At 43.6% G+C, this 25,915-nt stretch overlaps 2 non-coding genes across 2 annotated transcripts; both read left to right on the top strand.

The window, feature by feature from the left end:
• Window positions 1–363: 363 nt before the first annotated feature.
• Window positions 364–436, top strand: Trnav-aac (transfer RNA valine (anticodon AAC)). Its single transcript has one exon. It is a non-coding gene; the product is annotated as a tRNA-Val (tRNA).
• A 22,757-nt stretch (window positions 437–23,193) lies between these two features.
• On the top strand, window positions 23,194–23,266 carry Trnar-acg (transfer RNA arginine (anticodon ACG)). Its single transcript has one exon. It is a non-coding gene; the product is annotated as a tRNA-Arg (tRNA).
• The last annotated feature ends 2,649 nt before the right edge of the window (window positions 23,267–25,915 follow it).

Below are 25,915 nucleotides of genomic sequence, written 5' to 3'. Positions count from 1 at the left end.
CGCGAATTTCTTCCTGCGATAATGAAAGAATTTCGGTGCAAAAATATGACGCAACCGTGGGATCGTGTTGAATCAGTTCGACGAGAACACTGTCGCTTTGTTGTTTGCCACATGCCACGAGTCTGTGGACGGATCAGGCCTCTACATTCTATTCCTGGTTTGATACGGAACCGCACCGGAGGTTTCGAGATCAATCGGGATGAAGAAGTCAAGAAGTCGCTTGAATTATATTTTAAATGTGCTCTTGCCAGCGCATGACGTCTTTGGGCTCAGGTTTGTTTTTAATCGCGCCGTGAACGGGGTGGTCAATCAAGCGAACCGTGATAGGTGAACACCGGTTGGTTGGGTAGCTCAACGCGAGCTGTTTCCGTGGTGTAGTGGTTATCACATCCGCCTAACACGCGGAAGGCCCCCGGTTCGATCCCGGGCGGAAACAGAACATTTATTTTTAGATTCTTCATTACTGGGACGATCAGAAATTATTATTTTAGCAGAATAGAAAAGACATTAGCAGAAATTAATGAACGAAACCATGATAATCACTATTTTTGAGTGAATAAATATTTCTTATGAGAAATGTTTGTTCAATTTGGAATTAGCCCGCTTTGTTTGTACTTAACCCTCAATTACACCATGAAATGGGTCCAGCCTTTTAGTGACAATATCAAATCCCTCTCAAGGACGGTGCCGCACTCGCAACCCTTACAATAAGTAGCAAGAAAAACAAAATGCTTCCGAACCGCGGACACAAAAGCCCTCGTCCACAGTCAAACGCACACGCTAGCGAACCGTGTCCTTAAGCTTACCTTGGCTAATCAAATGCAAACGTTTTCGCTTTATTTTGAGTAGGAAAACAAAATAACCGATCGTACGCTTCCTTACGGCAGCGAGAGAGAACAATGGCTGGTTGCGACGTTACCAAAATGTCACCGGATGAGGTCTAAAATAACAGACCGTTCTTACCGAGCCCTGGCACACGGCACCTGGTGAGCCAGCAATGCCTTGTGCAATTAATTTGTGCACAAAGAGATTGGGCTGTGTGTAATATAGTGGTGCTTCTTAAACGTTTTTGGGCGCACCGGTCCGGTAATGGATCCGCTCGTCCGGAACTAATCACACGCCACGAGATTTGATGGAACTATTTTGTGCGCACAATGTGTTGAACGGTGCGAGTCATCCCTTTTACGCAGTTATCGCCAGAAGGACACACATCCTCGATCTCGTGGCTTCCAGTTGGCTTGATTTCGAACCCTTGCCTGCCTGGGTGCAATCGTCACCGGGCCCCAGTCCTAGCTGAATAGAGCGCATGTTTATTTATGCTTCCTGCACGGTACTGCACGGTTCCGGTTTTTACTGCATCCGGAATTCGCCCAGCACGCGAAGGAACGCCGACAAAGAGGGATAAAAATGTCAATTAAAATCTTGCAAGAATGTTGCCAAGGTAGCACACCCGGGACAGTGTTGCGTCGCGGGTTAAGTTGGATGTATTGGGGGAACCGTTCCTTCCAGTGTTCGCAAACAGCTCCTTGCTGACATTCGAGCTGAACATTGTTCAAAAGCCAAAAAAAAAACGGGAAGAGACAGTTTCGGCAAGACCAAGGCACCGAACATCATCAGGGCTTCAGCAGATGTAGTAAATCACCTTTCATCGATGATGTGACCGTGATGAGACTGTGTCGTTCGTTCGCGAATGAATGCCGTACAGTTGCGGTGTGCAAATATGGCGCAACATACTAGCATACAGGACTCGTTTCCACCCGGCCGGCATTACGTTTACCCAAAAAGGATTAGCTCCACCGTACGCACACGGTACGGCACGACATGTGTGATGTGTAGCAGGGGATTTAGTGTTGCGCGATGCTCATTTTAAGTTGCCCGGGAAACGGCGGTAAGTCTTATTAGCCGCCGTACTGTGGATTGCATTTCCTGCAGAGTGCGCACGAGAGCAAGGGAGAGAGAAAACGATACTCGGGCATATTAATCCTGCCAGGGCGCATCTTGACGGATGAATTTTGACTCATTCCCTCACGATGAGTGGCGTCGGAGGTGAGAGGTATGATGAATCATTCGCTACATCAAATGCGCACAGTATCCGTTGCCAAGGGCTTTACATTATCCCTGTAGATGGGTTTTCTGAAAATGTTGTCCTACTGTTGCAGCATGTGTTTCTAAATTGTATTAATATTTTTTTTGGGGCAAAATTTAATCCCCTTTCATACGAATCCGTTTAGGGAGAATTAATTCCCGGACAGCTTTTTGGAGCTTAAAATGGATAGTTTTAGTTGATAAGTGAGATAAACTATAATAATGGTAATAAAAAAAATAGTAACAATGTTTCAAATGCATTTTTTAAGGAAAATTTGTTTATGTTAATGATATGCTAGTAGATAATTGGCATATATTTTTGTATCTTTTACAATTCAATTATTTATATCTGTTAGTGTGAGTCATTAGCATGTTTGAAATGCACTGTATTTTGTTTTGTTTTTGTTTTGATTCACTTTTATTTCTTTAGCTTCGGTTTTTTTATAGAAGTTTTTTTCTAATTATTTTAATCACATTTTAAAGAATTATATTATCGTCGTAAAGTATTATTTTTTTATGAATACTTTTCATTGAAAAAGCTTGAATAAAAAATAACACAAAAAAGTGATTCCAATCTCACCAACGATTGTTTATCCAGTTTATTGGCAAACAAAACATTATCCCACTGGTTTTTATTCGAAACTGTCCCCGCGAGCTGAGCAACTTGTTTTGCTTTGTTTCGATTGGCTACATCATTATGCACGCAACGACCGGAAATGGATAGGAAATACATTCCTGGACGCGAGTGTCAATTGACGTGCCAGTAATGATGTTGTGCCTGCCTGCCTGCACGTAACAAATTCAGTGGCCGGCGGCGACCGGTAGGAAGAGGCGCGATTAAACAAACAAGCAATTTATCGTCTAGTTGTAAAACAAACAGTGCACCATTTACACAGGGGAGAAGCGAAGAAATGAACAATGCAGGAGGCAACAAGAGGTAACAAGATAAACACAGAACATGGAAATAAAGCATAACAATAGCGATGGTTGACAATTTTTGAACTGTCACTCGTTGTTTGGGTTCTGTTGGATCGCCATCGGTACGCCATCCTTCTGCCGACACACTGCGGCGTACTGGTTGTGTGTGTTTTTATTCCAGTGTCCTCCTCAAACCCTGGACGGATACTGTTTATTTTTGTAATTGAATAATTTGGAAATTGTATTACTGGATGATTGGTTGGCTCGGAGCAGTGTTCCCTTTGTGTGTGCTGCGTTACAGCAAGGAGCAGGAGGTCGAAAGGACACGTAAACCGGGAAAAAAAATAAGTAAATAAAATCCCCCACACAGATTACAACATTGCGTGAGGATAAAAAGTGTTCCAAGACAAGACACATCTAATTCAATTGCAACGATGCGTACAGCCGGCTTACGTACGGAATGGTTGGAAGAAGGCGGGAGACTAATACTAAGAAATCCTGCTGCAAAAGATCCACAGTAAATATGACATTCAACAACGTGGAGTTTACGGCACCGGCACCTTCGGGCGACACTTGGCGTGAAGAAAGCCATCAACATGCTAATTTAGTTGTTGCTCCACTGTACCACAAACCGGGCCAAAGGAACCTTCAAGCAATCCATTATTGATCGAAGGAGGCTGGTGCCATTCGCATGGTTTGTCAAGTTGCTGTTATTTTTTTTCCCATGTAACACAACTGCCAACACCATTGTCCAACGTTGAGGGGGTTTTTTTTTGCCGTAAATTTAATTACTTTAAAGGCGCGCACTTGAAGTGACATTTTTATACATTTTTTGTTTTAATTTTTAAACACATTTCCCATTTTGCAGCGGTCAGGACAGTTTTGCTCTCTTCGTTTTCACACTTTAGCCTCCATTGCAATTAAGTAATCCAATCTTCATAAAACGCACAAAGTAATGGCTATCTCGTCTTTCCCTCCCCAGGTGTCGACACTTTCGCCCGCAGTCGCCATCCTGCGAGATGGCCGAGGGTCCACCGAGAGGGACAACACACAGCAGAAAACACCAGCACCACCGATGCAAGCGGTACAAAATTGAGCTGTAAATTTTGCACTGTTTTGTCTTGCTTATTGCATCCCCGAGAGGGTGGGGGAAATTATGATGGCAAAGTTACCACGTTCCGGTCACCGGATGTTGGTGGCGATGCCTCATGAAACCAATGGCTAGTGGTAAAAGGGAAAGGCCACGACAGCAAAACGCTTGGCTAACGAACAACGAGCGGGCCGGCAAACGTCTGCACTCGATTCTGAATGCAACTAATTGCACTTCAGTGTAATTCATTTGTCGCCTTGTGCCGCGAAGAAAGCTCACCTTACCTTTTATTTCAATGATAGAAGACACTGGAATGAACGGGAAAGGAAGGAGGAAAACGGTTCTTAAGGAAGCAAAAGCTTACTACTTCCAGATCCTGTTATTATGAATCGTTTCAGGAAGCAAAAAACATAAGTCAGTTCCAGTGAGGGTTGGAGAGTGTGAAATCAAAAAGGCAGTAAGCAAATGCGCACGTTACTGTGAAGTTGAGAGATTTTTTTTCGTTCGTTTGTAAGACCATGTAATTACTTTCGTTTGAATGCGTCGTAATGGTTTTTTTTTCTTTATTAAAAAGCATTTAAAAATTACTTCGGCAAATAGAGTTGGCATTGCAATGTTTGTTGCTGTTGAATGCAGATTTCTAATTGATATTTATTTGCAGCGCAGCAAAGAATCTGGAAAAAAATCTGGAAAAATGGAAAAAAAAAGAAAAATCTGTACAGTGAAGCATACAAAATGGAAATTAACTTACGAATGATGCATTGCTGAGACAACTAAGTACATAAAATCCTACCCTACCCAACGTTATGAAGGTACTTAATTTTGTACTGGCTACTTAAAGAATATTACGAAGTATATTTTAAGAGATCGAGTCTAGTAGTTTAGAGTAATATTATCTTAAGCGTTTTAATTTTAATTCATTACTATTATGTATTAAATTGTTCTAATTGCTTGCTTAACTTATTGGATCTTAATGTTCATGTACAAAACGGCATCAAGGCTTACAATTTAAGGGCAACTAGGTCACTCCTTCGCACACCAATTGCTAGTAGTGATGGGTCATACAATGCGTTTTGTGATTCGAGACGCATATACAACAAGATCATACCAAATGTTGCAAAACGGATTTAATAAGTTCTTTTTCAGTGCAGTGATACTAAAGATAGGGTAGAAAATAGATTGTCTAGTACCGATCGCATAACGTGCCTAGCCTATCGCAGTCCTATGAGTCTAATGTGTTGCATAATAGAAGGATCATTGTTCAAGTGCAGGCGAGCACTTACGATCGAATGAAGTAATTCCTCCCGTTTGGTGACGTACTACCGGATTGTGTCGACTAATGCATACCCAAACAAATCACACAATTAATAATACCGCACCAAACAAACAACCCAAGATGGTCAAGCTAAAATCCGTGTCACCCTGCCAGGAATCAGGTCCCAGAGCACGCATCCCGGGACTGTCGATGTTAAAAATAATTACTGATAATCACCGAGCAGTGTATGCGGTTGCACAATCGGATCCGTCTGGCATCTGGATGCAAAAACAACAGCATTCTCACACATAATTATCGGTCTGTTTTCGGAAAAAGTATCAATATTGACCAGTTCGTCAGACAGCCGGGCAAGACCTACGGGTGGTCGCTATCGGTGGTTTGATGTGATAATGATGCTGATGACGATGATGAGGCTTAAAATAGCCTCCACCCAATAGCGATGGAGCGTTATCTGTGCTGTGATCATCGCCACCGGATGATGCAAATATTTGTGTCACCTTGTTCTCGCTTTTCTCGAATGTGATTGCAATCAATTGTATGTCGCTTTCCTTTCGCTGCTGCTACGCACGAGTGGCCCTCGCAGCAGATTGCATTCGATCGAGAGTGTGAAAACTGTAGAAAATGGTTAGGATTTCGGAAGCCATCAATCAAGACCGGTTGGTACGGGTTTAGCTTAGCCTCCCGTGGGACTCATTGCCCAAAATCCTCGTTCGGAGCTGCCACAGCGAAACAAACTGCTAAATCCCTTCAATGTGTCTCAATGTGTCAAGTAACAGGCGAACACACAAAAAAAAAACAGCGAGAGACAGGACAGGAAAAAGGACATTGACAAACAGGATGAACAAAAAGTCGTTTGTTCGTGGCCTGTGTATCTTTCCGCTTGGTGAATCGTTCCTCTCGAATCCGCACTCCTTTTCTCACCTCTTTCCCTACCCACGGAGAAAGGGTAAAAAATTTGTTTTTCTAATTACACAACCCTTTTCCGATGTGTTTTTTTTGTTCCTCGGAGATTTTCCTACAAATACTCGGTTGTTTTTTTTTTGTCTTCTGGGGGGAGTAAACCAACCCAGCGGAATGAATCGCGCGAGATTTGTTTCGGCGGGCGCTAGCTGCTTGGTGTCGTCCGACCGTAGAGCTTCGGGGCGTGCCTTGGCGGTCATCAATCATTTTTTATTAAATTTACTAGATTAAAACGGAAAATGCTTCCGTGCTAGGTGCCTTTTTTTGTTTATCCTTTGTCGTATTTCGGTTTTCCCATTGCAGGAACTGGAACTGGATTTGCTAACAACTCGTTTGACCATTAAGAGGGTAGCAGGGAGCCAAAAAACGCCATCATCCATTGTAGACAAATGGTTTTGTAAGAGCGAAATGTTTCAAATGAGTATTAAAACCTAGTAATCTCGCTGATTTATTAGCAACGGGCAAGTCGCTTATTTGCTTTACTTTTTGTGCATGTATAGAAATGAACGGCTTTGTTTAGCTATTGTTCAGATTTTTGTTGTGTTTTTTTATCGAGCAAGCACAGAATATGTGTACAGCATACATGATGTAATCGAAATATGATTATAATTTATGCTTCAACAACTGTTTAAGGATAAGATTTAACCATCGCAATGCTTATTATATTGTATTTTGGTCCTTGCACTATTATTTATTGTCCTCTGTATAAATAATTAACGATACATAATGTATAAATTACTTTTTGAAAGGTTCAAAAAATTAACGTTACTTCACAGGAATAAAATAAATGAAAACCGCACAAAATGAAACAGCAATCTAGCATAATCAACTGCTGGGTATTCAAACGTGTTCCAGGAATTCTTGAAGACATCTGAAATACAAAACCGCAATCCGGACTTATGCTTATCTTGCGACAAACAGCGCATACATTTGCTGTGCGGGGTGTTGTCATCGCTTAAGCAGCTCCAACCAAAGCATCTTCTAGGAGTGAATAAAAAAAACCCCTTTAAAACAGAGTAGGCTATAACAAATTTACCGTCGAAAAAGGATTAATGCCAACTCGTAGCCTACTGCTGGAAGGTTACGTGGGTAGAGTTTTCTTCAGCCGTCATGCTCTCTCCTTCTCTCTCGTAGTTTCGTTCCGTTTTTTCGTGATATGAAAGTGTAATAAAACAAAATAAATCAGCTTAGAACGATTTGAACTTTTGTAATTAACCAACTGATGCCTCTGATGAAGGAAAGTAAGCAAAAAAAAACGAGAAGATCGTAAAAAAGGATGGTTGGCCAAAAGGGTGAAATAGTGATATAAAAAAACCCTCCTCTCACTGGGAAGGAAAAGTGAGCAGTTTTATATTTCCCAAAAAGCATTTAGCACCTTGTGTTGGCTTTTTGGAATTTGTGTTCCATTTTGCGCGGAATGTGCCAAGCCGTAATCTTAAGCTGCAAGCGTTGGGCATAATTGAAGCTTCGTCATCGTTGTGCTTAAGTTTTTTTGTGTCTTCAAGACATTCATTTAATATGTCATTCGGTGGTGAAAAGCCGGTCTCAGATTTAATGACCTCATCTCGCATCTCTTTAACCGAGGAAAATCATCTCATCGAGACACTCTCTTAAAGCTGCGACTTTATCGCAGTTTTTGTGTAAAGTTCACTTAAAAAGCTGTGGTAATTTGTTCCGATCGTCAAAGCCCACAATGATTTCCTTTGTTTGATTAAATTGGATCCATTTCATTTGGCGCGGTTTTTTTTTCGTTTTTCAAGCTCTCGTCTAAAAGCCCTCAAAAGGGAACGTAATATCCCGATCGTGCCGCTCCACAACAATCCGTCACAGCCGATTCGGGTGTAAAAAAAAATCCTTCGAGGCTTCTGGGTTGTAAATAGAACGAAATGAAATCTTCTCAAAGAGAAGAAGGAAGAAAAAAGCGCTAGCAAAAATAAAATACAATCCACTTCCCGGGTGTCCTTTCTGTTCCCTTCCCAAGGGGGAGGTGATATTGATTGTCATTCAGGCGTTTCGCGATCAATCGAATTCTTCTCTCCGTGCGCAACGAGCGCTGAAAGACACCTCAATGTGTATTTTTTAAGCTTCTTGTGCCTGTGTGTGATGTTGCTAGCGTGTCCTATTACATGCACAATGGATACTTTTTTCACGTTTCTTGCATCTGCTCGGTGTACTCTTCCACTGCTGGATGGTGCTTCTGTATTTGTCAAAGGAAGCCCCCCGGTTGTAAAGTGCTGGCAATAGGAAGCTGTTTGAAAATTTCAATTTAACTATTGAGGATTACATCCTGTGCGATGGGGTAGCAGCAGTGGGGAGAAAGGAAGATACGGGCACAAAGAAAGAAAAGAATTTTACATGGTGTTAACGAATTTATATTTAACACAACAGGACCATTGGTGGGGTATGAAAGGCATGGCGACAGGCATGGGAGTTGGTTTTGCAAGGAAACATTTTACTACAATTAGTTTCTTATTTTAATGTTTTTTTTTTGTAAACGAATGGTCACTGGATTACCTTTCTTTATGTGTTTTAAAGTAGACACTATCCGTGACTTTCTAGATGAAATTTTGTTAATTAAGGTGCGGAGGATGTGACCCGAGAGGCAAAATTGCTACAAATTTAAATTTTTAATATCATAAATCAAGAGGAATTTTGACAGGAAGATGTCAATTCCAAGGCACGAAGTATTACCAGATATGAGGAAAGCTTTTCCAGTCTTAGAAACAAATCAAATCACAAAGCCTTAATATCCCGTTGCTTCATTCTACTCCATTACTTTACAGAACAGAACCCAAGCTTACTTTTCTCCACATTCTAAAAACCGCCATGGCAGTAAGCCTCTCTTGTTTGTTGAGTTCCACGTCCACGTTTCGCGATCCTTCGAGAGGTTGTTGGTTCTATTTTTGGCAAACAAGCATCCGCACGCTCCATTTAGAAAGTGTCCTTTCCATCGGCTTAGTGAGAGTGAGAGTGAACACTCTGCAGGCAGCCATCAAAGACACCAACACCTCACGGATGCGGCTGTGGAGGCCACACGGTGGTGCGTTGCATCGTGTAGCCAGGCGCTAAAGTGCAGGGCGCGAAAAATATGCGAATGGCGTCTTTTCTTATGCGAACAAAGCACAAAACCAAAAGCGCCCACGAAAGCAAACGCTAAAAGTCCTCGAGACGGTACTCCAAAACCGTTCTATTCTTCCCAAAAACCCCCGCGGGAAGGGAAGGTGGCGGGAAGATACATGGAAATGGTTACAAAAATCGACACGTTTCAACGGTGAAAGATCTAAAAAAAAAAATTCTGCCTCCGGCGGAGTTGTGTGGAGACACTTCCGAACCGAAGACAATGGGTGCGATAAAATTTATTCAAGTGAACCGAACAGTCACCCTCCGCGAAACAACGCCATCGGGCGAGAGTGGGAGAACTGTGTCCAGCACAACCCACCGCCTCTTTCGCGGGACGGAATCCCGGCAGTCCTAGCTGACGTGTGTCTTGCGGGACATCGGCGCTATTTCTGTGCTCACGGATCACGGATTCGTGCGCTTCGCTTCACGCTGAAAAGTGTCAATTAGGGATGGAAGCGAAGAAATGTGTCAACTTGAATAATACCCCCACCCACCCACGGTGTTCGGCGGCTTTCCGAACGGGGTTCCGCTTTGGGCGGATTGGTTCCCGTGTTTGGTGATGCGCGCCAACGCTCCACAGTAACAATCCTTTTGCCAGGGACGGACGCCCAGAGGGCGGAGGAAAAGGACGCGAATAACTCAAGAGGTTCTTCAGCCACTAGCGGACCGGTTCGATGGGCGACGGGCAGCGAGTACGGGACACGATTTTGTTGACAATTCGCATGTTGAATGTAGTGGCTGCCGCAAAACCGGAAGTTATCTCTGGACGTGGAATATCGGGAATCCGAATCGCTAAACGCAACCCGGCCAGCTCAACCGAAAACTGGAGTGGATTCAAGAGCGACTGTTGAATTATGCAATAGTTTTCGACGACCACTTCGACTTCGTTGGTGGTGAAGGACAGCCAGCAGCAGTGACAACATGTTTTGGAATTGCTTGAATTACATCACCGGTATGTGGTCGACAAAAGGATCCGGCACTGGGCGGTTGGGAATCGAACGGGGTTTGTTCGATGAAAACGTTAGAAGATGATGGCAGAAGAAGGAGGAGGGGGGTGAGAGGATGGGAGGAGGAATTGCTGATAATTAGAGTCATTCATATTCGGCTGTGTAACGCATACGAGCGTGACGAGGGATCAATACTGGATGTTGTTGAACCACTGGAACCATCAGAATACTAAGAAGGGATAACTGCCAGAATGGAAGTCGATGTGATGTTTGACAGAATCTGTCAATATTGCTCCTTATGCGATGTTTACAGCCATCGTTTCGAAACTATGAAATAGCTGCCTAAAATTCTTAGTAATTCTTTACGAAAATTTGACTTTGATTTATTTGTTATTGTAAGCATTGATTGGTGCATGGATTTGTGGTCTGAAAACTTGAGATTGATTAGCACACTGATCTCAATATTGGGCATTGCATAAGGCTCACTAGTTTCTTGCATGGTTCCGAGTTAAGAGGACATACAGTAGCAATTAGCAACTATTTTTCTAGAAGACCTTCGTCAAATTGATTGCTTAAAGCTCCATCCGCAGATGACATATTTCTTGTTCAAATATATTTATTTATTTTTTAATATATGGTCACTTCTGTAAGCCTGTCAGAGTCGAGAATTATCTAGAACAATTTTGAAAATCAGTTGATTATCTCTGGGGAATGGCATCAGTTGCTGTAACTACATTCGCAGCAATTGCCTTAAAGTAGTTCGGTTTCTAGACAACATGTTTTCACTATGAGTCAAGGATATCACGAAGTTCAATGCATAATTCTCTCCACCGATACACTGATTGATTGGACAGAAGGAACATTTTAAGGCTCTACTTCTTTGTAGCTCGAGTTCCACCGGCTATCATCAATCGCGTAGACAATTTTAAAGACATTCGCTTCAATCGTCAGTGTCATCCTTCTAATCCCTGCCGCAGGCACTACTGACAGCCGCTTGCCCGTCACGTGACAACCGGCAAACGCTTATCTCACCATCCTAACACGCCGTCGATGATGTGGATTATTGTCATCGGGTGGCATTTTGCTTGTCAGGGATTCTTCTAAGACTCCCAAAGATCCCTAACGCGCCAGATCGAAAGGCTGATTACGCACGTTTTCCCGGTGCCCGTGCGTAGAAAAATATCTTTGTTTTCGCTTTATTTTATTACAAAATCCTCACGACTCAAAGAAACCCCAAGCGCAAAGCAGCACTACACGTTCACCTTAGACCGGTTGAATGGGTAGCCTGTGTGCTTGCTGCGGATGGGATTTGGTGTGCGGATTCATTAGCATTGAAATGAACCTCGGTCGCCCCGGTGCCCCCGGGTTTGTCGCGAACGGGGCCACCATTTTGACAAAATCACGGATCAAATCAGAACAGAAACAATTCGATTCTGCAGAAAAAGAACGCAGAATCGCACCGGGACCATAAACTCCCGGTGAGAAGAATCGCGCTTACTCGCTTATTCGCTCACATCCAGCCAGGTTGTGCGAGGGTTTCGGATGCTGTTGCTAGGATGACGCACTTTCGGATGGGAAGTTTATTCGCTTCACGAGCTTCCGGAGGGTTATAAAACGGTGAGGTTTTATGACATGCACTGGGAGACAGATAGCGAGAGAGAGAGAGAGAGAGAGAGAGAGAGATGGCATCGTGTGTACACACTGACAGCTGCTGTCAGTGCCACCGCTGTTTATGCTAATCGAACGAATCGAAAGGAAACGGAACGGAACATGCAGTAGGCTGGGTCCTTTCGGGTGAACTTTACTCCATGGAAATCCACCGCTGCGCAGCTACGGGATTTGGAACAGTTTTACGATTATTACTAATTTAGACTTTATACATCACTCACCCCTGCTCATGTGGCTGAGATTGACAGGGTTTGGCTTCCAGCTTGCCAGTTCCATCTCGAGTTGGGCAAGAGCGCACAAATCCCCAGCAATCGGTAGGGTAGATTGCACTTTTCTAGCACCCTCTCATCCGCATCCTCATCGCTTTATGGGGCCCATTTCGTGCAGATCTTTTCCCATCGGCCGGAAGTGTGTCTGGTGTACGTCTTTTTTTATCGTCCTGCCTCCACCGGTCCACCACGTCCTGGTCAAACGTGGCTTCTGGGGTTATGTTTGTTTTTAGCCTTCATCTGGTGGATGCGCGTGTGGATGATTTGATGGATGAGCGAACGGCGATGGGCGAGATAGAAAGCATCGGACGGGGGCAAAATGAAGATAGCATCCGAGAATAGTGGGAAGTAACTTCCAGGGCTCCATAAAAGCTGAGCGCCCCGACGGATGACTTTTTGCTCATTCGGTTGAAATCTTTTAATTGATCCTTTCACTCAGTGCGGATGCCTCTCGAGAGCGTTCGAGGGCAATGGCATCGGGCGGGTAACGTACCTCACCTTCACCAACACCCAGCCCATTCTATCATTGCTGTGAGGGCACTTTTAGGGTGATTGTTTTCACTTTCTTTTTCGCCAGCAGTGAGCAAGTGTTTCGTCCTCGATTTTGTTTTCCTTTTTTTTTTTTTGGTGCGTTGTGCATGGTTCGTTCGTCCGTTTCGTGGTAAGATCGTTGTCTACTAAATGATGGAGGCACACACAAAAGTCGAGAGGCAGGAAACAGTTTCATCAGTTTCATGGATCGGCAGCAGTGCTAATGAATGCTGTTCGCTTTTTGCTCAGTGCTTTTCTTCCACGAGCATCTTGGCACTGGTGAGGTGTCTCGACCGTCTTGGTGTAGCAGTGGTACCCCCCGACCTGATGGGATCCGCCCCTGATGAAGAATCTTAATTATTTCTTCTTTCATTTCTATTGGTGGTGATGGGTGAGAATGCATAAAGCAAGTGGTTGGATGGCAGAAATGGATTTCTGAGCAGTAAAAGCTTGGGGTGTGGTGGCGAAGCGATACACTTTAACCAAGATCGATGAGCTTTAAGAAGGATTGCCGAGTGGGAATTGAAAGATTCTCGTATAGAATAGTAACTGTGCTACTAGACATTATTCGTCCAAGTATCGAAAGTATTACAAACTTATTTTCTATCGCATAAAATCATTTTAAAAACGTTAGTGGAATGATACTTCAGTTGTGTATTGTGTATTGTAACTTTTGCCTGAGACAATTGGTAATGATAATCGGATTAAAATTTCAGCTACATTATCCGTTCTCCTGCAGCAATGCTAAATAATTCACCTTACTACAGACACGTGTCAAAATCAGAGGCCACTGATACACTGTTGCTAGCCGCTGTATGATTAAATGGAAATCATTCACCCAGCCGTACGTTCCATTGCTCTCATTTCCCTCACGTCGTGCGGTTCGTTTGCAGGGGTGAAAACCTTTCCCTGTCCGTGTGAGGTTAACAGGAGGCTTGATGATTATTTTTCGCTTGCCAGCCGGCTTATCCCTCCAGAAACGCTCGCTTTTAGAAGGCACCACCTAGCACCGGGAATCTTAGCTGGCAAATGTAACAAACAAAAGGACGAAAACCCAAGTGGTAGAAAAGCAAAAGGAGTCAGCACTTTTCTTCATCAACGCTCGCTCAACACCTCATTCATTTTCGCTGGCAGTACCATTGTTGCATCCCGAGGGCGCATCCTGTGGGATGGTTTCCACCGCTGGAAGGATTTCCATTTTCCTTGTTCGTGCCCCAAACCCATTCCCCGAGAACCGGCGAGTTTGCTGATTGCTCTATCCACTTGCCTGTAGATGGCGATTTTCGCCGAATAGCGTACGGCGTCAGCAAACCGTACGTCTGAATGGGGCTGTCGCGTGGGTGAAAGGCAGGCCCGGCAATAGGGCGTGCCTGTACATGGATGGAGAAATTAACCATTTGCTAACGAGAAAGTCCTGCTACCAAACCTGCTGATGTGTGTTGTTCACCGTTGAGCGTTGGAGCGCATTACGTTTGCCTTGCCGGGACCATCCACAGGCTTTCGGATAAAATTTCGGACACCGAGCATGGTGAAAGATTTACGTATAAATTAACGATTTACTACGTTGCTTGGTGAGCTTCAAGAAGTTACGAAAACAAAAAAAAAGGAGTCCCCTCCCGCTAGATGATGGATGCCCTTCGGAACGCTCCGTCCGTTTGCCGGCAGGCATGAAATATGACCCATCGTTTTGTGGCTTAAGCGTAAGAAAATTGCAGCGTAATCGAAAAATTGAAAAATAAGCAACATTGTACGTGTGTACTGCAACCGGGAGGACGCGTTACAGGACGACAGGTCGATGGGGGGTATTATTTTTTTTGGGTGTGCTTTCTTTACTACCATTCCGCGGCAAGAAAGCTCTTAATCTCTCTCTCTCTTGTAAGGAAACCGGCCAAAGAATATTTATAGCTGCCATCATCCGACGCGTTACGCGATAAATAGTTTCAAAGCATGGTCGAATAATGCTTGTAATGTGTAATTAATAATCGTGCCAGCAAGGGCAGGGATGGTGGATGTAAAGACGCATTGCCCTTCTGGAGTGGGGATTAGTGGCGAGCAAAATTTGAGGGATATATTTATTGAGCTTTTATAAAACGTTTAAGATTGGACGGACTATTTGTTTACGCTCGCTTGCTTTCCATTTCTAGGGTGCTGATTTATCATGGTGTGTTCCGTTGTGTGGTGGCAAACAAATTGCGGAACCATATGCTGGTTTTGGGTGGATGGGTGTGATTTATTTTAATTGAAGCTATTTACGATGAAATTTATGCTCTTGGTGCACACAGCAATGCTACAGGTAACGACTAACGGAGTGTCATAAATTGCGTGGACAAATAAAAATGGCTCACAGGAGCTTTCCTTTAATTGTATGTGAGATTGATACTTATCTAATGGCAATGATGAGCATCGCCTTTACCGAAGTGGACAAGCTATCGCAGGAGTTCTCAATCAGCCTGGTGGCTTTTGTCGTTGAAACTGGGAAAAATTTGGGTAGTTCTGTGTTCAAGAGATACAATCCTGAAGATATTTGAACATAGATCGAGCTTGGTGGTGAGTAATGTATTACCGGCTACGAATTTGTACTCCCTAAGTCCACTCATATTACTCCCTGATCAAACTATATTCTAGTAATTTGAAGGCTATCTGAGAATAAATGCAAAGAAAGCCATGAACTCTCCTAGATCAAATTCACGGAAACGATCCTCTAACTATTCTTAAACGGAAATGACTATCCTCAGACCCTTTCCAGCGGCTTGGATCCTGGAGCCTTTCACTCCATACGTGATTCACTCGCCATTGAACCAATTTGTCGTTAGTTCATGTTTCAAACAAGCTGCTCTCTTCCAAAGCTCACCAGTTCTCAGCTCCATATCGAGTATTTCGTCCAACACTATGCGTGGTGCTACTTCACATACGATACTCACCTTGCTGTCTGCATTCGACAGAAATTGAGTACGGAAGAAGGTACGAGATGAAACTTTCGGTTAAAGATCAACCAAGTCACCAATGAAAAGAAAAAAATCCCACCCCTTATGATGGCAAGTGCAGTAATAGGTTCAATTACTGCCGTAAACTTACGTGTACTGGACCTACGTAGAAGTCCCTTGTCAACCGGATGTGGCAGCTCTAAAACCCGTAATTGTGTGTGTGTTGTTGTTGTTGTTTGGTGCACCGTTAAAAAGGTTACCACCGAAGGCTGAGCAATGCGAGAAGGAATCCGCTGCAGTCGTTTAACTTTTCTCCCGGTGTTGGACCAAAGGACCACTGCAAATTACTCCGTGAGTACCTTAAGAACGAGCAATCAGGCCGGCAACAGATGCCGGTAACGACCTGGCGAAAAGCGACAGTTGCCGGTGGGCAGCGCCGCCCATACTTCGTTTTTTATGGTTTCCTTTTACGCTACCCCACTAGGGTTGGGGGGCGGTGGGGGGGCATTACAACGAGGCACTTTAATGATGTCTTTCCATCTCGATTCTAAACAAGAAAAAAAAAGAAATGGAAAGGAAAAAAAACAACAACGGGTTACCAGGAGCTGAGGTAACTTCCTACGTTTCGCTTCACTTAATCTCGGATGGCAATTTTGCTTGCCGAGGCACTATTTCTTTTTGGCCTTCCTGGAGCTTCGGGCAGGAAAAATTGTACAAATGAAAATGGGCAAAAGACTTCTTTTGGGGGGAGGCTTTCGGAGGCCTAGGAGAAAGAAGTATATATATGGAATGGTGTACCGGATGAGAAGGTCGTTCAGGACAATCGCCATTTTCGCCCTCCGTTCGTAGCGTGCCGTCAGGTGAGTGCAAGGAATGTGTGTGTGTGTGTGCAAAAGTCTAAAAATGAAACGGAATGAAAGCAACCCCGGATATGGAATGGAAAATGAAAGTTTTCCTCGCATCTCGCCAGTTCTAGGGGTTGGGAGGTCATTCTTTTTTTTTTGCTGTGGAAACAGTTTTTGCTACAGATGAAGCACCGGAAATTCGTCGCAAATTCCGTGAGCTTCGTGCAAGGTCATCGGGGTAAGATTTCTTGGACAATGAATTCCACCTCTTATTGCGGCTGGAAGCGAGAGAAAGGGCGAAAATATGCCACAGCAGGTGAGTCTGCACAAAAAAGGAGCCAGGAGCCAGGAGCCGAAGAAAAAAAAAATACGAAGACGGAAGTCCAGCACGATGGTTTCCGTGATATATGGTCGCTCTAATTGGGTTTCTTGTTCGGCCGGTTTCGACTCAGTCAGGAATTTCCTCTCTAGCTCGTGCAAGGAGAAAAATTGGAACGTCAAACAAACCATGCCCGTTAGGTCTCCCGGGGTAAGATTTGTTTTGTGGATGGCATTCCAACCGAGTTGACGTTTATTGTCCAGATCGAAATCAGGTGCCCTACCCGGGGAAGGCGACGCGTAATGGGGGCAAGTGTGGGAAGTCGCCATCAGTGGCAGTAGCGCAAAAAGTCTCGGACCGCAAAATCCCGGAACCAATTTGAGGCTTTCTGGGTGCGAAAAGGTAAATTCTTCGGTCACCTTTTCGGGACACTTTTGGGAAATGGGCGACGGTGTACCGGAGCTCGTGCTCCATCTGGCAGAGCACGCTGGCTCTTAAAATCTTCCTCTATGGGTGACATTTTTCCGAAAGAAAGAAGAAAAGTTTTCACAAATATTTGCTACCACACACGGCGGCCAGAGTGCGGTGGTGGTGCTGCTGGTGGTGATTGATTTGCCTTTGAGGCGTCCCCGAGGGAGTCCCTTTTTTGCACCCTTGTTGGCACAAACAACCCACTCATGTCTTGGGGGGGGGGGGGGGGGGTCCGATTCCGATTTTTCATTGCGCTTTGGTACCGTAAGGCGACAATCCGGAATGATCTTGTTTGCAGGAAGGGTTGCTCCGAAAGGAACCAGGACGATAGGTCGGCGTGTGAATGAGATTCACAAACCGAACGCACCTTGGGAGCTATTTTTACTACTGGCAACGATCGGAATGTCATTATTTGTCATGCATACACACACACACCCACACGAGCGTGTAAAAAAAGAGGTGAGCAAGGTCATTATGGAAATTGGCGTCCGGGGAGCATGCCCAAACACTGGTTCGGGTGTAATAACGATGGGACAAAATTATTCAACCTGAATGGGCCAACATGCACATAATGGATGGGAAAGTTGGGCCGGTTTTTCATACTGGTGTTTTGATGTTGGGAATGCGAAGGACGAATGGGAGGACAATCGGAAGGAGATTTTTTTTGCGTTGGTAGCAGGAATGCTTCAATGGTTCCATCACAACAGTATTAACTAGTGTTGAGTCTATGGAATCGTTTGAGAAGAATCATTCATATGAAACTTTTGCGAAGAGCCATTCAAACTCTCAAAATCGTTATAGATTTGTGAATCTCTAAGAAGTCTCTACAATAACATAAAAATCCGTAAGGATTCTTAAGGATTTTACTGAAAAACAACGATTGAAAAGTGTTGATCAGAAACTTCGTTAGAACATGTAGAAGACTCTTGAAGCTTAATCAATTTTCCTGTGAGAACTCTGTGGAAACCCCCAGTTGTTTCCGTCAGAATCCGGGAGTTTTACATCCACAATTGCTTGAAAAGTCGCATAAAGTCTACACAAACAATCGACTGATTTAATGCCTAAAGGATGGATCGAAAAATCCATCAATAATCATTGCCCAATGTGTATTCTCCCAGCTTGGATGACAAAAAGCCCTTTAACCTTTTTCCTCCATAAAGGTCTTTTACCCCTTTCCGAACCCAAGCCAGCCAGTTATTAATCATCGGATTAGCTCACCGGCCGACGAACAATATTATTTGCTCTCCGAGGTGACAACTCGCTGGCACATCCGAACAAACCTTGGAGAGAAAGAAAAACCATCGCTCCTACTAGCGCTTAACGTTTTCCACCATCAATAATCGTCCCGTTTTCCCGTGAAAAAAAAAATGCACTGGGAACGAACGGAGCGAAGCAAAACAATTATCCTAAACAACGGGACCGGAGGTTCGGCTGCCGGTGGTGGCCCACCCGGTTTTTACCTCTTTCGTACACCGTCCCTGTTTGCTGTTAATGGTTCTGGAGTGCTCAGGTGTAATTTATGGTTTTCGGTTACGCAAAAACTTTCCTTCCAGTTCGACTTGCTTTCTTTTCGCTTTTTCTCCATTTGTCGAGGCCCTGTTGGTTTGTATGGGAACCGCGGGGAAAGGAAACGCAACCAGTGTCCTGCCTGGCGGTGACTGGAATCGTGCTGGTTAAAGTTTTACCTCGAGAAAATTCGGAAAACACACTCGCACAGAAACAAAGTGAGAAACGTTTGTTTTTTTTTATTATTGAGATAAAAAAGGGGACGTAAAAAATAGTCTCGGTACAGCCGTGTACAGAGCTACTGTTTGAAGTTAATGACATTTTAAACATCTACACGAAGGACGTCATTTATCACTCACCACCGCTGGGCTGTGTGTTTTTGTTGGCATTGTATTCTTTCCCTAGTTCCAGCTAGCCTTATCCTTAAAATCCTCAGAAGTCCCTTTCACATTCGTTATCTATCGACGGCTCGACTCCAATGTGGAGATGAATTATTCAACTCGGTATCAAAAGTCCACCGGGGGAAGCGCACCGCACAGTGGAACGGGTGGATGGAGGATTTATTATTTTCCCCCATTGCCTAATTCTTGCCCTGCTGTAATCAGCTGTTCTGCCACTCTCAAGCAACACCCCGCTGAAGAGGCTCTGGTTTTTGGAACGAATTCCGGCCCAAATTGGCAATGAAGTGCCTAGGAAGGAAAGGACAGATTGTTCACCGGGTTTCCAGTGTTTTTTTTCTCTTCTTCCTAGGGTTTGTGTGCGTGTGTCGGCTGGCCGTAATTGAAATTCGATACAGTTCGTTACGAATCCACCCAGGGAAAAAAGCCATCTGGGATTACGTTGACTCTGAACGTTCTGAAGTCACTCCGTAACATTCCGCTCCTGTTTTTTTATTGGTTTTTTTTTGTGATTCCGTACGCAGACACAGATTGACTGTAAAGATTTAAATGGCTTTTGAGTTTGTTCTTCAACTGACAAAGTATTTTCTTAATTAGGATTTAAACTAATATAAGAAAAAAGTTTTATCAATTAGTGTGTTTGTAATAACTGTAAAAAGGACTGCTAAAGGTTTTGAAAACGTTTTAGAAATATTCCATTTTTTTCATTTGTTAAATTACTTATTAAGAACATCAGGCTTTCTTGTCCTTTAAACCGCTTATGGTCGAGCGTCGTCGTCTGCCAATTCTTTTTTGAGGACTATGAAAATGATGAAAGTTGCTCTATTCTATAAATACTTTAATGAAATTGTCCAATCAACAAACTAAACAAACAATTACGACGAAACATAATTTACCAGTTTGTTATTAAAAATGTCTAAACAATTATAGTAAAAAAATAGGTCAAAAGCAACATGACAAGAATTTAAAGATTAAGCAGTACAAGACACTAACGAACAGGACCGTACTGTTACATGAGAGCAATTTATTTCAATAAGCTACAGCGTAAAGCGTTCTTAAATTACATGCTTGCTTGTTGAACAAACAGAATCAAGTTTTGCGCTGTAACTTTCCTTGTAAAAGTACTCTAATTGTCCAATAACAGCTCGATTGCCGCAGGATAGGAAACGTTTGATTTAAAAGTTACATCACCATTCCCGCCAGAATGGTTTCGACGAAGCAATACGACACTCGAAACGGCAAGCTTATCAGCGTTCTCGAGAATGGAAGCACATAAAGGGACGAAGGGATAAAAACTTACCTCCCCGATTCCACGACCCACCCGGTGCAGACATTTGAATCAACAGATTATAATTAGATACGCCCGAAGGGACAATTAAAATCGAATGCTTCCCAACCGTGCCGGTTCGTTTCGCATCTTCTGTCCCAGCGCTGGTCGCAGCATTGTGAATAAAAGGCCAGAAGAAGTGGCCGGAGCGAAAATAAAAAAAAAAAAGGTAGATCCGGAAAGAGATTCCCGCAGGGGGCACAATCGTTGGCGATGCATCTGCAGTGCGGCACCGGTTGACTGGGACAGGGATGTGACATATGTAGCCGCTTGTTTGACGGGTCGCGCTGAGTACTTAGCAGTTTGTCAATCTTTCGTCAAGCGGTTCGGTTCCATACCCGGGGCACATTTTACCCATGACGGTGAGGTGAAAATAATTGTACCATTTCGCTTCACCGAGGACAGAATTGTTTGATTAATGTTGTTTTGATTGTACGCTTGCGTAGTTACAAAACGAACTGAATGGTCCTTGTTCGTGTTGTCAGTGTGCTTAGAAAGATGGGATGATTAAACGAGGACATTCCGGGCATAAAGAAACATCGCGTTCGGCAAAACTCAGCATCCCACTGACACGGAAGTGGAGTGACGCCGAATGGAGTCATTTATTTCGATGTCCTAAAAATTGATTATAAATGAACCAGGACTTCCCCGGGTGTTTGGAAGGGGTTTTGAGCAACATAAGCACCAGCAAAGCCGCTATTGGCACGGATGAGCTGTGAGAAATGGTTTTGCACTTCTTGGGAGAAATTTTCTCATAAGCCAATTTGTGAGATCATTGTTAAGTATTATTAATGGGTTTTTTGGTCAAAGCAAAAACACCTTTTGTACTCGGGCGGGAAGTGCGGTTCTAACGGATTTTGAATTGTTTGAAGCGTTAAAATCTTGCCATTCAAGTTGTAAAGGAATGTAAATTAATGGAAGATGTTTAACAAAAAGTTCCTTCGAAAGTTATAAGAAAAAATTCGAAATTTTCTCCAAAGTGTTGGATGTCCAGATGCCTTTGCGTTATGAATTATGAGCCGTTTTAAAGCTCTTTCGTGACCTTACGCTTAGTGCTGATACTGGTTTCCGTTCCAGAACAGCTGATGAGAATGCGTTGTTTGGTCGCTTATGTGCACATTTCGTAGCTCGAAATCGAAAAGAAAACAAACAACTATTTCCTACCGACCTTCGAGCATTTGAACCTTTCCCTGGAAGGGGGCTCTCTAATGTCACCCAAGTCAACTGTTTCTCAATCTCCCGTAAGGCACCATGTATGTTAGTGGAATAACATGCAGTACACGTCAGCTACTGCCTCGTTTCGGTCCTTCCAAAAAAGAAATGGCAACTCTGTTATGACCTTTATCCTTGACAAAACGTTACCTTTTCCATCCGTTCGCGATCGGTCCATTCTTCTTTCAAGCGGCACATTGGCACATAAATATTTTTCTGGCACTTTTAATTGAAATACCGCACCCGGGGGTAGAGCGAGCACCCGGACACGGCGCTCCTACTCGTACTCGACAACCCGTCACATACCCCGTGGGATAAGCGCAAGAAGGGGGAAACGCGATATGAGGGACAACAACATAATAACAGCAGCAGCGAACATACAGTACAACAACAGAAAAAAAAGGAACACATTTAAAAATAAATAATGGCACAAAGTGTTGACATTTGCGGTGCAATCCGAGGCTAAATCATCGCTATTTGATGATCACACAAGATAACGGCAGGGAAAAAAAGTGAACCGTACAACAACACAACAAAACGCTATTACATTTCGTTAGGCTCTGGCTCGTGAATACGAAGCGGCGGGGTAAAAAAATGTTTTCCGAAACACGAATCGATAGGAGCGAAATAAAATAAATAAATCGATACAATTTATAATCCTTGCTGATGGGGAGGTCGGAAACATACGAAAAAAAGTCCGTTTATGTGCGAAATGGCATGCATGCAGTGTGCTATAATGAATAGGGTCCAATATTCGCGGGATGAACTTTTTTTATTTATCGCTTTGTATTAAAACGATGTCGCATAAAACGCTCATAAATTACGAAACGCAATTTGAATCTGCACGTAATAATGTTTGTGCATTGTTTTCCCTTTACTTTTTGTCGTAAATTTTGAGGCTGAAGTAATTTCTGGTTTAAAAATGCAACAACTAGCCAATATTATCATTGCCAGTTGTGAGTTGGGAAGTAAATGCAATTGTGTTTGGTGTTTGGTTGCTAAATTTGATGCTAATGGCAAAGAAAATACTCATGTGTTACAACACAAATTATTACATTATATGGCTTATATGGCTACAATTGCCTTAAAGCTTATGGAAGTCAACTTTCAATTCGCTTCTATGTGTACAAAATCGTTTCAATCGAAAAGCATACAGCAAAGCGCCAATAGACATTTGTTTGTAACGGCTCGTGAAGATTACTCTGCTCATGCGCAATCAGCTTGGTTTGTGGTAGAAAATGTGTATTTAAAATAGATCTATTCGGCGATAGCGCAGTAGCACTCGGATGTGATTGCGTTTTAAAATAGTTTGCCCCTTCGTCGACCAGGTCCTGTGGCGCAATGGATAACGCGTCTGACTACGGATCAGAAGATTCCAGGTTCGACTCCTGGCAGGATCGAAGTTTTTTTTTGTATCATGTCAAGGCAACAACATCACACCAAGCATATGAACATAATGTACCTATTGCTCGATTTTATACGACTTATGTCTCTTGGTCACACCGATATTCTGCTGTCTTTTGCGTTTTCACACTTCGCTATTATTAGATTAGATTAGATAAAATGGCACCAACATGTGGGAATATCTGCCCTTGACCTAGATAACAACGCCGAGTGTGACTGGCCGATAGTGAATGGCGTTCCTAATGCGCGGAAAACTGACCCAAATAACGTGATGTCTTTGCTATTTTGTTCTTATCAAACACCCTCTTAATTCGCCGCCCTAGCATCCCTACCGTGTGGATCACGGATCCAAGTGGCGCGATGTTGTATTTGTTTGCATCGGGGTCGGTTCCGGTTCCACCATTGGCGCTCTCGAGCATTTCTCACGAGCAATTAATTCTTTCCTCATCGGTGCGCTTCCGGCCCTGCTCGTACTGGCTTAGCGGAATGGGCATCCATGGGCAAAGTAACATCATAATTTTCCCCGGTCCACCAAAGAGCCACCATGGTGACAGTATTTGGTGTGCTTTTTGTTTCATTGGAACAGGCGAATGGAAACGAAAACAGGGTGTCATGTGAGGATTAACGTGGTGCTATTTTGCTACCGGCATGAAAATAAGAGAAAGAGAGCGGAATGGAGGGAAATGGAAGGAAAAGCCATACATCATCCGAACGCCGGCCAAAGACAGCAAAGCGAAGTCTATAGGAGATATTACCGCCGATAATAAATAATGATTATAAATTATGTTTGCCGCTGCCCGTGCGGGAATGGGGCAGGTTTTAATGTTGCTCTTAACTTTTTTTTCCCGTTCAGCTGCAAATAAAATCTTCCAGCCGGGCATGCCTATGATTTGTGGCGACGTTACTGCATGCTTTTTTACCTGTTTTTATTTAATTGTTTACATCCCTTGTATGATTTCTTTATTTATTATTATTTTTTTGCTTTTTTATTCCTTTTTTTCTCTTTTTTTCAGCTTGTACGAGTGTGCAAGGTCCAAGTATCTAATCGCATCCTTATCGAACATCCTTACAGTAAGCTTCACGCTGTCTGGCAGAGTAGGTGGTAGTGGTGATAGTCTTCATACAATAACATCACATTTTTGGGACGAATTCCATGACGTCCATGCCAAGGGATAAATCTATTCAATTGAAGCCAGAGAGTAGCAGTTCTCCACAAGACCTCTTAAGATGTAGAATTATGGCATAAAAGACCAACAAAGCAGGCGATGCAAAAAAAAGAAGGTTGTAGTAATTCCGGTTTCAAATTTACACACTGTATGGTAGTTTCGTTGATCGAGTGGTTGGATGTTTTCGATATTCATCTACGGTGTTTAGTTAAACATTCACATTGTTTTATTCATTTCCATTCGACATCCTTCCACTTAAAATTAATTCAGTAAAATAAAAAGTAACTTCAGCAACCGGATTATCTAATTTCGCTGCACAAGATAGCCCTTCCGTGTCGTGTCGATGTGTCAACCCTAATCAGCTGCGATGTGCGACGTGACAACGATGCTGGACGTATTTCCACCGATCGATTTTCTCACATCCTGCCAAAAGTTCACCGTACGGACAACCCCTTGGACACCGATTTATTCGGTCCGGTCGGAAAGTCCTTCGGTCACAATTCGATCACCGTAAATCAGTACACGATTTCCTGAGTTTAATAACCATCCTGTTCACGGTCTTTGGTACGTCATACTGCCATGGATGTTGGGGTGAAAGGGAAGATAAAAAAATCCCGCTCCCGCATTCGCTTTCCTTCGCCCTGGGCAGTTCCCTAACCCAAAACGGATATTGCAAAACCCGGTCGTCCGTCTCGTCGTCCGGCGCTCGTCGGTTTTTGGCTTACCCCGCTCGTGGAAAGCGATGGAAAACTACCCTTACGGTGATCCATGGTCGCCGATGGACACACCGACACACACGCACACGCACATTTCCGGGGGCCTTTTCCGGGTGCCTTGCTCCGTGCGAAAGGAAAATGCAGGGGAAATTGAAAATATAATCACTAAAAATAACAATCACCAATCATCGTCCGGCAAACGTGACGGCGATTACGTTGACACGCGGCCACAGTAGGGAAACACACACACACACATACATAAGTGTCACATTTCCCGGGAACACTTTTTGTCACGTGTGTTTTTTTTTCTTAGTGTTTTGGGTCGCGGTGTTGGAAAATGGACCACGTGGACGGTAATGCAGGGGGTTGGCGTTTTGTGGTCGTTACATGACGCTTTCATTCGCGTCCTTCGGGACGTTACGATGCCAGAGGCCCGCCTCCTCTGGCGTTGTTTCCCAATGTATGTGTGTGTGTGTGTGTTGATTGATGCCATTCGAACCGGAAGTTGATATTTTGGGTTTTTGCGGTATTGTGCCGTTCAATGCGCTGGTGGTAACCAATGGTGCCACTAACAAACTCGTTTCGGTGGTGGAAAATGATGGAAACATGAAAAGCGAAAACGTTGGTCAAAATCGGATTATAATTGCAATTGTATGTTCGAATGTGTATATGTGTGCGTGCGCCCGTATGTGTGTGTGTGCAGTATGTGTCCCAAAGGTGGTAGGCTTTGTGGTTGGATTTCCTTTCTGTGGGAATAAACCAC

Source organism: Anopheles marshallii, chromosome 2 (assembly GCF_943734725.1).
Source record: "Anopheles marshallii chromosome 2, idAnoMarsDA_429_01, whole genome shotgun sequence".
Classification (NCBI taxonomy): Eukaryota; Metazoa; Arthropoda; class Insecta; order Diptera; family Culicidae; genus Anopheles; species Anopheles marshallii.
Note: the sequence above shows the minus strand (reverse complement) of the source record. Positions and strands in the feature narration are given on the sequence as shown.